Here is a 13,145-nt window from a genome sequence, read left to right on the forward strand (position 1 = left end):
CGCCAGGGAAGCCCCATCAGGAAGTTTTTTAACCTCTCTGTGGGTCAGCTTCCTCATCTGCAAAAGACAGGTGGTAATACTACTACTTACCTCAATGGGTTGTTGTGAGAATGAAATCAAATAAAACACAGAGCACTAGAAGAGTCAACAATAAGTATTTGCTGCCCTTTAAATGTAAGCCTTATCACTGCACACCTGTACCTCTGTACCATTCTCCTAGCTGAGCTGACTCCTTAATTCTTCTCCAAAGCAACTTCCACACATTGCAAAGATGAACCGTGCTGATCCCACTCCAACGTTGTCAGTGGCCCTCAGATGATGAAGCAGCTTGATTCGTCCTCCATCAGCAGCATCCACAGTAGGTCCAGAGCCTGAGTTTCCAGCCACACATCCCTCCAACAGCATCTGAGGACCCTGTGCTCCAGCTCCGTCTAACCACAGCCCGTTCCTCCTTAGACTGCGGCCCCTTCTCTCTGCTTTTCTCACTCTCCTCCAACTACCTGGCAGTTTTCTTCTCGACCCGTCAAATCCTTTGACTCTGAAATATCTCGAACAAATAAAAAATAGAATAATAAACTTAACCCCACCAAATGCTATCAATTCTAAATATTTTGTCACACGTACTTTACATCTCTTTAAAGAGATCACACGTTACAGATGTATCTGAAGCCCCCATGTATCTGCTCCTGAGCCTGTGGCCCTCACAACCTCCCCAGAGGTAACAGATGTCCTGGAACTGGTGCTTGTGATTTCCTTACACCCTTAAAACACTACTATTTATCAAGAACAAGAAAAGTCTAAGATACTGTCACCACAAAGAGGAGCCTAAGAAGACATGACTAAATGTAACGTGATATCCTAGATAAATCCTGAAGCAGGAAAAGTACATTAGGGAAAAGCAAAGAAATCTCAGTAAACCAGGGACTTCAGTTAATAATAATGCATCCGCAACCATTCATTATTTGTGACAAATGTACCACATTATGTAAGATGTTAATAATAGGGGAAACTGGGTATAGTTATATGGGAACTAGCTGTACTGTTCTCATAATTTTTTTGTAAATCTAAGTTTATCCTACCATAAAAAGATTATCTTAAAAATATTATTACCACCTATGTATAACCACTGACAGCATGTAGCATTATTCTAAATGTTCTATAGGTTTTCCAGCTTGTATAAATGATAGCATACTATACATTTCATTATATAACTAGATTTTTTCAGTGGTTAGTTGCCAATGCACCACCCCAATTCTATTCTCTGTTCTTCTCTGCAGCTGTCCCCAAAAAAGTGACCTCCATGGATTGCATCCTTGGGCTTCCTTGCTCTCTGCTGCTGGTTGGATTTGTCCATTGGAAAGCAACAGCAGGAGATGGTAGAGTGGCAGAAGAGAAAGTATGAAATGATGGGCAGAATAATGACCCCCCAAAGGTGTCCATGTACTATTCCTCGGGACCTGTGAGTATGTTATTTTATATGGCAAAGGGGGCAGATGTGGTTAGTTAAGGATCTTGATATGAGAAGATTATCTTGGATTCTCTAGATGAGTGCAATGTAACTACAAGGGTCCTTATAAGAGGTAGGCAGAGGGGTCAGAGAGAGAGAGAGAGAGAGAGATTGGAAGATAGCTACACTTCTGGCCTTGAAGATGGAAGAAAGGACCACAGGTCAAGGAATGCAGACGGTTTCTAGAAGCTGAAAAAAGGCAAGAGAATATAGTGTCCTCTAGAACTTCCAGCAAGAATGCAGTCCCGCTGATGCCTTGATTTTAGCCTTGTAAAACCCAATTTGGATGTCTGACCTCCATAATCATTAACATAATAAATGTTAAGTTTTATGCCATTTTGTTATAGCAGATATAGGAATCTCATACGTGTAAGATATTCATCCCCTCTGCTATCTCCCTGTCTAGCTGCATTTCTGTCAGTGGCTTCATTTTTGACAATAACTCCCTTCCAGCAGCCTCTCTTTTATGGCTTCATCTCTAACCAGGTTCCATTAACCCCAATCCCTCCTTTTTAACATTTCAAGTCTAGAAGTGGTGAAAACTTCCCTTTGTTACTAGTTCCCAAGTATCTTACCAACGCTCTGATTCCATTTACTTATCCACACCTCTGAATATAGTCTCTTCATTCAATTATCTTCAGTTAAACTCCATCAAACATCAGAGTACCATGTTTTCTAATGGGACCCTGGCACATATACTCTTTTCTCTCATTACTAATATTTTTATGATATACCCATGTTGATACATGTAGCACTACTTCATTTAATTTAATAGGTATATAGAACTCTATTGCATGAAACACCATCTTTTATCAATTCTCCTGTAGATGGAAATTTAGAGAGATTTCAGTCTTACTCATTACATTTTCCTGTGTATGTATCCTTATATATAAAAGTTACATTTTCTTTAAGGTGTATAATTGTAGGTAGAATTACAGATTGTTGACTACATGTAATTTTCAATTTTACTACATATGACCAATTGGCTCTCCTATGTCATCTTTTAAATATCTATCTTTTAAGTATCTAAAGATACTTGTCATCTTTTAAGTATCTATCAACATCCTGCCCATTTTTCAAGGCCCAGCTTGAATTCCACCTTCTCAGTGCAGCCCTCCCTGACTCTCCCAGCTGTAATCTCCTCTAGATTCCCATAACACCTTTCTGGGTACCATTCATATGGCACCTACCATCTCCATATTTTTGCCCAATTATGTACGTGTGTACCTCATCTCTCCTAGAAGCAGGAATTATGCAGCTTTCTGCAGAAGATTACATTTGTAACCTCAACAATAACTATCAGCACATCTTTTTCCTAAATAGTTTTTCTTCTTGACTTCTCTCCTTCTATTAATGACATCAAAATTCTCCTAGCCACAAAATACTGAGGGCTTAGGCATCTTAAATTTTTTCTGACCCTTTCCCTGCTAAGTTATTGTTTGCTAAAGACTGTAGCACCTATGACTGGTGACCATAAATCCATAGCTTTTAAATCCAGCCCTTCATTCCATTTTCATTGTTGCTTCCTTGGTCTAGGTCTCATTTACTTGTCATTAGGATATCTGGGATGGCTCTGTACTGACACCCAGCTGCACCCAAGATAATGAATTCTCCTTTCAAAGCATCTTATGGTAGCATCCCTTTCCAACTCATACATCCTCAGGGCTCAGAACTGACTCTGGAGCTCTCTCCCAGATATTCAAAGTCAACAGAATTGAAGGCAGATAGACAGCAAAACAATAATAGTAGAGGACTTCAATACCCCACTTTCAACAATGGATAGACCATCCAGACAGAGATCAATAAGTAAATAATGGACTTGAACTACACTTTATACCAAATGGACCTAATAGACATATATAGACTATTCCACCCAACAGCACTATATACCTACTTCTCAAATACCACACAGAATATTCTGCAGGATAGATAATATGTTAGTTCATAAAATACATCCTAACAAATTTAAGAAGATTGAAATAATATCAAATATCTTTTCCAAACACAATAGTATGAAACTAGAAATAAATAACAGGAGGAGAGTAGGAAAATTCACCAAAATGTGGAAATTAAACAACACACTCCTGAACAACCAGTGGGTCATCGAAGTAATAAAAAGGGAAATTTAAAAAAGATCTTAAGACATCAAAAATGGAAATATAACATACCAAACTTATGGGATGTAGCAAAAGCAGTTCTAAGGCAAACGTTTAGTGATAAATGCCTACATTAAGAGGAAAGAAAGATCTCAAATAACAACCTAAATTTATGCCTTAAGGAACTAGAAAAAAAAGAACAAACTAAACCCAAAGTTAGCAGAAGGAAAGAAATAACAGATTAAAGTAGAAATAAATGAAATAGAGATGAGAAAGACAACAGAAAAGATCAATGAAATTTAGTTGTTTTTTTGAAGAGGTAAACAAAATTGACACAACTTTGTTGAGACTAAGAAAAAAAGAGAGCAGACTCAAATAAAAGTATAAATGAAAGAGGAGACATTACAGCTGATACCACAAAAATACATAAGATCATAAGAGACTACTATGAACAATTATATAAATTAGATAACTTAGAAGAAATGGATAATATCCTAGAAACATGCACCATACCAAGACTGAACCATGGGGTAATAAATCTGAACAGACCAATAATGAACAAGGAGATCGAATCAGTAATAAAAAAAATCTCCCAACAAATAAATGCTCAGGACCAGATAGCCTCACTAGTGAATTCTGCAAAACGTTCAAAGAATTAATACCAATACTTTTCAAACTCTTCCAAAAAACTGAAGAGGAAGAAACACTTGTAAACTCAATTTAATGAGGTCAGTATTACCCTGATACCAAAGTCTGACAAGGACACCATAAAAAAAGAATATTATAGGTCAATATCCCTGATAAACATAGACACAAATATCCTCAATAAAATACAAGCAACTGAATTCAAGAGCACATTAAAAGGATCAAACGGCACGCCCAAATGAAATTTATCCCTGGGATGCTAGGATGGTTCAACATATGCACATCAATAAATGTGATATACTACATTAACAGAATGAAGGATAAAAATCATTTGGCATTTTCAATAGATGCATAAAAAACATTTGACAAAGTTCAGTATGTTTTCATGATAAAAACTCTCAACAAATTAGATATAGAAAGAATGTACCTCAACATAATAACACTCATATGTGAAAAGCTCACAGCTAATATCATACTCAATGGTAAAAAGTAAAAAGCCTCTTCTTTAATATCAGGAACAAGAAAAGGATGCCCACTCTCCCCACTTCTATTCAGCGCAGTACTGGAAGTCCTAGCCACAGGAATCAGGCAAGAATAAGAATTAGGGGCATCCAAACTGGAAAGGAAGAAGTGAAATCATTTCTGTTTGCTGGCAACAGCACCATGTGGCTTTCTATTTTGGGTCCCTTTCCCTCAACTTTGTAGAGAATATTTTTTATGATGGTGAGGCAGCCCCCACCTTTGATTTCCCTTCCTAGGTGTTGGATAGTCTCCATTTGGCCCTCCATGTCCAATCTTTACCTTTCTTCATCTGGCTCTGTGCCTGAAAGGCCAATCTCCAAGGACGGCATCATGAGTTCCCTGGACTGCTAGCTTCCAATTGTGTTCAGTTAATGGGAGGCACCAGCAGGAGATTGAAAAGTGGGGAGAGAGGAAGCAAGGTATTTATTTCCCCAACTCAGGTTCCCCTGGCAACCTGTGTCCGGTGCCAGGATACAGGTTGATAGCGGCTGCCTTCCTCTTTATGGAGCCACAACTGCTATAGCTACAGGTTTTACTACATTGCAGTGATAGCTCCCTATCCTTTCAGGTCTGGACGTGGTAATGACTTCTGTTCTGTTGTTGGCCCTGGGGAACTTGTTGGTTTTCCTTATTGCTGTCCCCACCTTTATAATTAGAGTAGTTTTTCATGAAACTCTTGAATCATCCCAGCTGAGAGTGCTAAGAATCTGACTAATATATTTGGTTTGGAGAATTCCCCACCCCTTAGGAGAAGGAGATAGCTTTTTTTACAGAAGCCCAAAGCTCACTTTCCCAGCTTCCTTTGCACCTGGGGTAGAGGCATGTGACCCGAGCTCCGCAAGTTGGGTGTATCCATGCAAGAACTTGAATCTGAAACTGGGAAAGCAAAAGAATGAGCTGTGTGGAATCATTTTGGGAAGGAAGCCTGCAGACAAGACCCATTCCTGGCTGTCTAGGTTCAAAGCCTAGATTTTCAACCCTTTCAAGCATTCTGAGAATCTCCTGCTTAACCAAGCCAGAGGTGGATTCTGTTGTTGGCAACTGAAAACCCTGAGTGATGACGCCCTCTCCTGGACACCGGAACACTTGATGCCTGGCTGATTCTCTCTCATCTTCCAACCACAGTTTAAGTCTGACTTTATGCTTCCTGTTCCTGCACCAGAAAATGCTTCCTTCCTTTGATTCCAGTCATTAAAATTGATCTGCTATAACTTGACTTAAAAAATAATCCTTGGGCTTCCCTGGTGGCACAGTGGTTGAGAGTCTGCCTGCCGATGCAGGAGACATGGGTTCGTGCCCCGTCCGGGAAGGTCCCACATGCTGCGGAGTGGCTGGGCCTGTGAGCCATGGCCGCTGAGCCTGCGCGTCCGGAGCCTGTGCTCTGCAACGGGAGAGGCCACAACAGTGAGAGGCCCGCGTACCGCAAAAAAAATAAAAATAAAAATAATAAAAAAATAATCCTTGTAAAAGCTGATCACTTGCAGATCAGGAAAAGAGAGTTGCTTACTTCCTGCTCTGCAGGAAGCTCAGATCCAAATATCCTCCTCTTCCTCTCTTCAATCCAGGCCTGACCCTGCTCTTTAGTGGTTTCAAGAAAAGCTCTACTCCTGACTTCTTGCACTCACACTCTGTAAAGATTAATCATGGACAGCCACACGCATCTGAGCCTGGGCTTGGTTGCTTTTCAGAGGAGGCCGATTGTGACTCAAATTAAGAAAAAGGAGAATACTCCTTTTAAATAACATGGGTCACCTATATTACTACGAATATGCCGTGGGTTTCCATGGTACACAGATAACAGAAGAAAGTGTGTGGCCATGTGCACGCCAGTATTTTAACACAAGATTGGAAAATGTATCCTAATTTATTTTAGTTCATACGAACTACTCAGAGACTGGATGGGGCATTTCATTTTCACCTTGACATTCCTAATTGAGGATCCCAAGTCAGCCAGCCCATTTCCCATAGGAATTTAGATAATAACGAGCTTAACTTATCCAGATCTAGAAGGTAGAGCATGTGGTACACGATTGTATGAACCAAATTATCAACACCGTTTAATCATGATGGCATTTTTTTATATTTTTCCTCTCATAACCTACCAATACTTAATATTCCAACTAGTAGGAGGCTTAAAATTCATCTGGTTAAATTCCTCCATTTTACAGGTAAGGAAACTGGAATCCAGAAATGTTAAATGCTTGCCTGGGTCAACCCGTTGCTGAAAAGCAGAGCCAGATGCAACCCTGATTCTTTTTGGCTTCAAAACCAGTGTCCTCTAAACCTCAGGAATCTAACTCTCCGAATAACAGGAAGACAGTAGCTTTCAAAACCCCAAAGAGCTATTAAATTTGTCTACAGAACTTAGGATCTGTAAGGAAAAAAAGTAGGAATAATGTGTTAGTTACATTTTAGATATGAGGAAATTGAAGAATAGAAGATACTTTAAGCTTTAAATGCTTTTTGCTATGGTAGCAAAATTGAGCCCAGAACCTTGTTCAGGGAGCTTACCTTGTAAAGTGAACCATCTTTTAACAGTAAATGAAGCTACAAGTTTGTCTAAAGTGATGATTCACAAAGAAATCCAAGTGCTAGTTACAGAATCTGTTGAGTGCCCTTCTGTTGAAGGCCTAGAGACCGACGTGGTGACCCTGGCATTCTGGGCCCTATACACGGCTTAGGAAGAGAGAAGAAGGCAGTGTTGGGGCCTGGGCTCTAGAATATGGCTGTTCAAAGTCACCCCGCTCCACAACGCATCTGCGTGATCTTGACACATGAGGTAAATTCTCTGTGCCTCCATTTCCTCATTTGTAAAACAGGAGACAATTGTGAGAATTAATACATCTAGGTATTAAGTGTTCAAACAAGTTAGCAATTATCATTATCAAAAAAAGAATTAAGAGATTTAAGAACTCCACAGTTGCCTTTGGGATTATGTATTTCTAAATTTGGTGGGTTGGAAATTAAAAGAACCTGCTCCAGACAGCCACTAGAGGGCGCCCTCCGGTCAGGCCAGAATGGTGCAGGCTGGTGGCCTGAGCAGCATTCTCACCGGAGACCAGAAAAACACGTGCCTGAGAGAGAACCCAAACCCTAAGGCTGAGACCCACGGGACTTGTAGATCAGATGCATCTTGAGTTGAGCTTTCTGCGGGAAGGTGGCTGGAATGTGTCACTCAATTGTCTCTTGTTTTCAAGTTGCCTGAAGCTGTAGTTCTTTACTGTTCTGGACTCCGTTGTGAAGAGTGTTACTGATAATACACTGAGATAGTTTAATATGAAGGAGACTCTGTGTGTGTGTGTGTGTGTGTCTACTCTCAGAGAATAGTTGAATCCCATTTACCACTTTATAATATCAACACGTCTCTGCGTTCCTAAGAGGCACAGAAAAGGAGGGCAGTTGTGGGAGCGTGCAATCTCCAAACGGCACAGCGCCTCAGAAAGGCGGAGTCTGCAGCCTGTATAGGTTCAGTTTAGGCAGAATATGTATGTTCTCGAAGGTGAGGCAAGAGAGACCCCCAGGACCAAGACTGAAGGGGGTGATCCCCCGGCCCTGGTGTGCGTCCTCCACCCCGCTCCGCCAGAGTCCACCTCCAAGCCCCTCCCAGACGCAGCGTCTGGTTTGGTAACCCCTCTCCTCCCCTTCTCCGATCCCCCCAGTGCCGGGAAAGATTCAGTCTTTTACTCCTCAGCTTGATTTCAGGACATCATTAACTCTTCCAGAAGCATTTCTGTTTTAACTCAGCTGTAATTTTTGACTTAAAACGCTTTCTGTATCCTGTCTGCTTTCTACTACCAACTCCCAGCATCTTAAAGTGATTCCAAGTGTTACCCAAGCCCACAGCCCTCCCCGTCAGACGGACGCTTCCTCCCAGGCAAGGCTCTTGTTGATTCCTTCTGTGGATTTCCAAGGGCGAAACTATGGGGAGTTTCTTCACTGAAGACTCTCCCCAGATATCCTGTTCTCCAGCACATCCTGTCACTGCCCTCCCGTCCTCAGCTGGTTTAATGCCGGTAGCAAACACTTCTGAATCGCGGGGTGGGCGCTGGGGGAGGCCACGGGTCCACTCCCAGTCGGTCTCCAAGCACTCAGCATCCTCTGACAGAGCCCATCTGTTGCCAGCTTTCCCTGCGAGGGTTCAGGCCTTGCCGTGGGGATGAAGAGTCATCCCCAGGCCAACTGGCATTTTCCATTCTCTTATCCCAGGGCAGACCTTTGTTTTCTGGAGTGGCTGAACTATTCCCCTGCTGGCCTCACGTCCCAGGTCTTTGGCTTTTGGTGCAAACACTGTCTGGGCAGCTGTTGGCCTGCTCAGCTCGGTACTGGTCCTCTGGGCTCTGTGTCACTTGGCTGGGGCTGTGCCTTCCTGTGTGTCTTCCATCTCGCCTCCCCTGTTTACCCCCTGGCGTCCAGCCCTAGGTGGTCCCCACCTCCTCTTGCTGGACCCACAGACCTATCCAGCCTCTCTTTGACACAGAAAAATGAGTTTTTATAAAGCCCATTAACGCTCTGACAAGGATTGCCCCCAAGTCACGAGTGTCCCTGATTAGGGGGCCCGCTCTCCAGTCACAGAGCCCCCTCCTCACACCCCTCCGTGGGGATTCGTAGCAGAAATGTGTGGAGTAGAAATGCAGGGAGAAGGCAACCATCATCTTCCCCTGAGTGGTCCTCTGCCCGTAATGCTCTAAAAATATTGGAACCTGGGGCTTCCCTGGTGGCGCAGTGGTTGAGAGTCCGCCTGCCGATGCAGGGGACACGGGTTCGTGCCCTGGTCCGGGAAGATCCCACATGCCGCGGAGCGGCTGGGCCCGTGAGCCATGGCCGCTGAGCCTGTGCGTTTGGAGCCTGTGCTCCGCAACGGGAGAGGCCACAGCAGTGAGAGGCCCGCGTACCGAAAATATATATATATATATATAGGAACCTACAACTTCTTCTTGAGATGGGAGTATTGTTGGTTGGTTGGTTGTTTTTCAAACATACATCCTTTTCCCTCCTTCAAAAACCATACCACTCAGGCCCTGCCGTCTTGGGTATGCCCCCCGAAGGTCAGCCAGCACTGGCTTTTGTTTCATTTGTCTGAAAACCCCTCCATCACCCACCGCCAACTCTACCCTCATTCCCGGCCCCTCTGGGATGTACACATCTGGAGACCAGGTCACCAGCAGGGTTGGGATAGAAGAAAAATAAGCTTCTTTTTAACGCTGGTTTAACTAGCTTTGAAAAAAACAAAAACAAACACTGAGCCAAGTGGACATTATCATTTTTGCCTCAAGTAGCACTTTATTGTCATGGATATCAGGGCATCCAGAGCATATAATTTTGTCAGCCTGTTAACCACAGTTTTAGTAGATGACGTAAAATCGTGCATATTAAAAAAAAGTATGAGATATTCTCCTAGGTAGCCCTAACATCCAGTGTTCCCTCTTTTCTTCTCAGAAAAGCTACGGTGACTCACATCTGTGCTCAACTAGATGACATTTGTGCATCCACTTCTGGCCACGACAGAGGGGGACGGGCTGAGAGCCTGGGGAGTCGTGGGGAACTGGGGAGGGTGTCTGCTCCCACATTCTGCGTGGAACAAGGGCACGTGGAGTAAGCCCGGCTGCAGGCAGTTCTTTCTAACCCTGAGATACCGCATGGTTGGCTCTTTAAACCTAGGCGTAGAAGCAACCTCGGAGAATATGCAGTCAACCTCCTCCATTTTCTAGACAAAACGACAAGCCTGTGGTTACCCCGAGGCAGAGCAGAGGGTGGGAACTTGGCCTCTGGTGCTGGCTGCCTGGGTTCAAATTCAGACTCTCCAGTTCCTGGCGGCTGTGTGCCCTTGGTGTGGTATTTAATCTGTGCTCGGCTTCTTCACTTGTAAGATGGAGATAATGAAAGCACTGCCCTCTGAGGGTAGTGGTAGTGAGTTGATACATTTAAGGAAGTTCCTTAAACAACTAAAAATAAAGCTACCATATGCTCCTGCAATCCCATTCCCGGAGAAAACCATAATTTAAAAAGCTACATGCACCCCAGTGTTCACTACTGCAGCACTCTTTACAATAGCCAAGATATGGAAGCAGCTTAAGTGTCCATTGATAGAAGAATGGATACAGAAGATGTGGCATATACATACAATGGAATATTATTCACCACAAAAAAAGAATGAAATAATGCCATTTGCAGCAACATGGATGGACCCAGAGATTATCACACTAAGTGAAGTGAGACAGAGAAAGACAAATATCATATGATATTGCTTATATGTGGAATCTAGAAAAAAAAACACAAATGAAATTATATACAAAATAGAAATAGACCCACAGACATAGAAAACAAACTTATGGTTACCAAAGGGGAAAGGGAGGGAAGGATAAATTAGGAGTTTGCGATTAAAAGACACACACTACTATATATAAAATAAGTAACCAACAAGGACCTACTGCATAGCATAGGGAACTATACTCAATACTTTGTAATAACCTATAAAGGAAAGGAATCTAAAAAATAATATAAATAATAGTATATACACACACACATATATATATAACTGAACCACTTTGCTGTACACCTGAAACTAACACAACATTGTAAATCAACTATACTTCAATAGAAAAATAAAATAAAAATTTCCGTGTAAAAAATAAATAGATAAAGTGCATGGGGCTGGGTAAGGCCTGGATGCAGGGCAAGGCTGATTCATTTTACAGTCCTAGCACGGAGCAGAGTTGTGGGCATTTCATTGCTGCTCAGTAACTCTATCAGGAACGAATGAATGATTAAACAAGGACGAGTCTACCTACTTTGCAGATAAAGAAATAAGGCTAGAGAAGATAGACACATACTGGGTCATGAACCTAAGGACAGGGGAAGTGGTCTCCCGAACCCCTTTCCCCACAGCACTGTGTTCCATTGACGATGACCACGGTAAAGCTCAGTGAGCAGACCCTTGAGGTCACCTTGACTCTGTCCTGCCCCCTGCCAACACTCAGCAGAGCCGGGGACGCTCCCTCACGCGGCACATAGGAGGCTCTGCTGCACATTTAACGCAGCTTTAACCCACCTCCTTCAGTGACTCCCATAAGTTGAGTCACTGAAGAATCTTCCCTGTGACACTCCAGCTAGGAAACCCCCAATATCTGCTCCTGACCAGAGCCTTCTGCTTTTTTGAGACCAAACTGCCAACGCGCAGCCTCCGCTTTCCTGCAAACTCCCACAGCATGGTCACGGAAGCTTGAGGTCCCAAGATCTTTGTTCTCTCTTTGTTCTGAAGGTGACTGTTTCTGCCGGACCTTCCTTCCAGCCCTCTCCCCCTTCCTCACCCCTATGTGCTATCCTGATGAAATTCTCTGCCTAGAAGAACAGGGAACTCCCGCTGTGTGGTTCCCTCTATCCCCTCCCTCCCTCTCTCAGGCATCATTTCCCTCCTTCCCCTGCCTGCGTTCCTTCACCTGTTCCTCTTGATTTATTTTATCCCCCTGTGCATAAAAGAGAGGGGACACTTGTAGTGAGAAGACATCAGCGCCCTGTTCCCCAGTGCCTCTTCATCAAAACTGGACAGTCCTGACACCTCATCCCGGGCTGACTCAAATGTCTCCTTTGCTGTTTCACTCCACAGCGGGCAGATTAAGGACACGGGCATCTGTTGGGAAGCATAATTGTCATTGTTTGCTTCCATTTTCCCAAGGAGCAGCCTCCTCTGACGTAACAGCCAGTGACCTTGTGATGCCCCAGAAAAACGCAGTGTCTGTTCTAACGTGCTTATGACCAGACCTCCCCCAGACGGGCGGTTAGTCAAGGAGACAAGGATCCAGAGCAGGAAACATGACGTCATTCATCTGGTAGAGAAGAGAATTTCAGGCTCTGCTCTTTGTGGTTAGGTACCACGTGTTTGTCTTTGAAAGATAATTTCTTTCTCGGCGAAGTAAAGTTTAGCCTGCAGGTCTCTTTGTTCTGCGATGACACCTGACCCCAGGGAGAGAGGAGCGCTCAGGCCCCCTTCATCCTGGCCTTTTGGTTTTTGATGATGAATGTGGATAAGTAGAACCCAGGAGGCACGATCGATCCTTTTTGCAACACGTTTCTGTCTTAGTCACATTGTGTCTTTTACGTACAGATTTTTATTTTAGTCTGTGTCTCTACCCACCTGTCTCCCTCTTCACTGTGTCCTGTGTCCTGTGCTTCTATGCCTTCTCCACCCTTTCGCTTCCTTCGGACCAGATGAGTTTCACCCTCTCCTTCCTACGAACTGTCCCCTATGCCTGCAGTCCAGCTAAGAGAGAGCTTGCTGGAGGAACAATGGGATCGACCCTGCAGGTTGAAGTACTCACCACCAGATGGCACTCTACTAAGCTCTCTGCCCGTCTCTTGGCTCTGATGAGAAATCTGAG

The sequence above is a fragment of the Pseudorca crassidens genome, chromosome 3 (genome assembly GCF_039906515.1).
Source record: "Pseudorca crassidens isolate mPseCra1 chromosome 3, mPseCra1.hap1, whole genome shotgun sequence".
Taxonomy (NCBI): Eukaryota; Metazoa; Chordata; class Mammalia; order Artiodactyla; family Delphinidae; genus Pseudorca; species Pseudorca crassidens.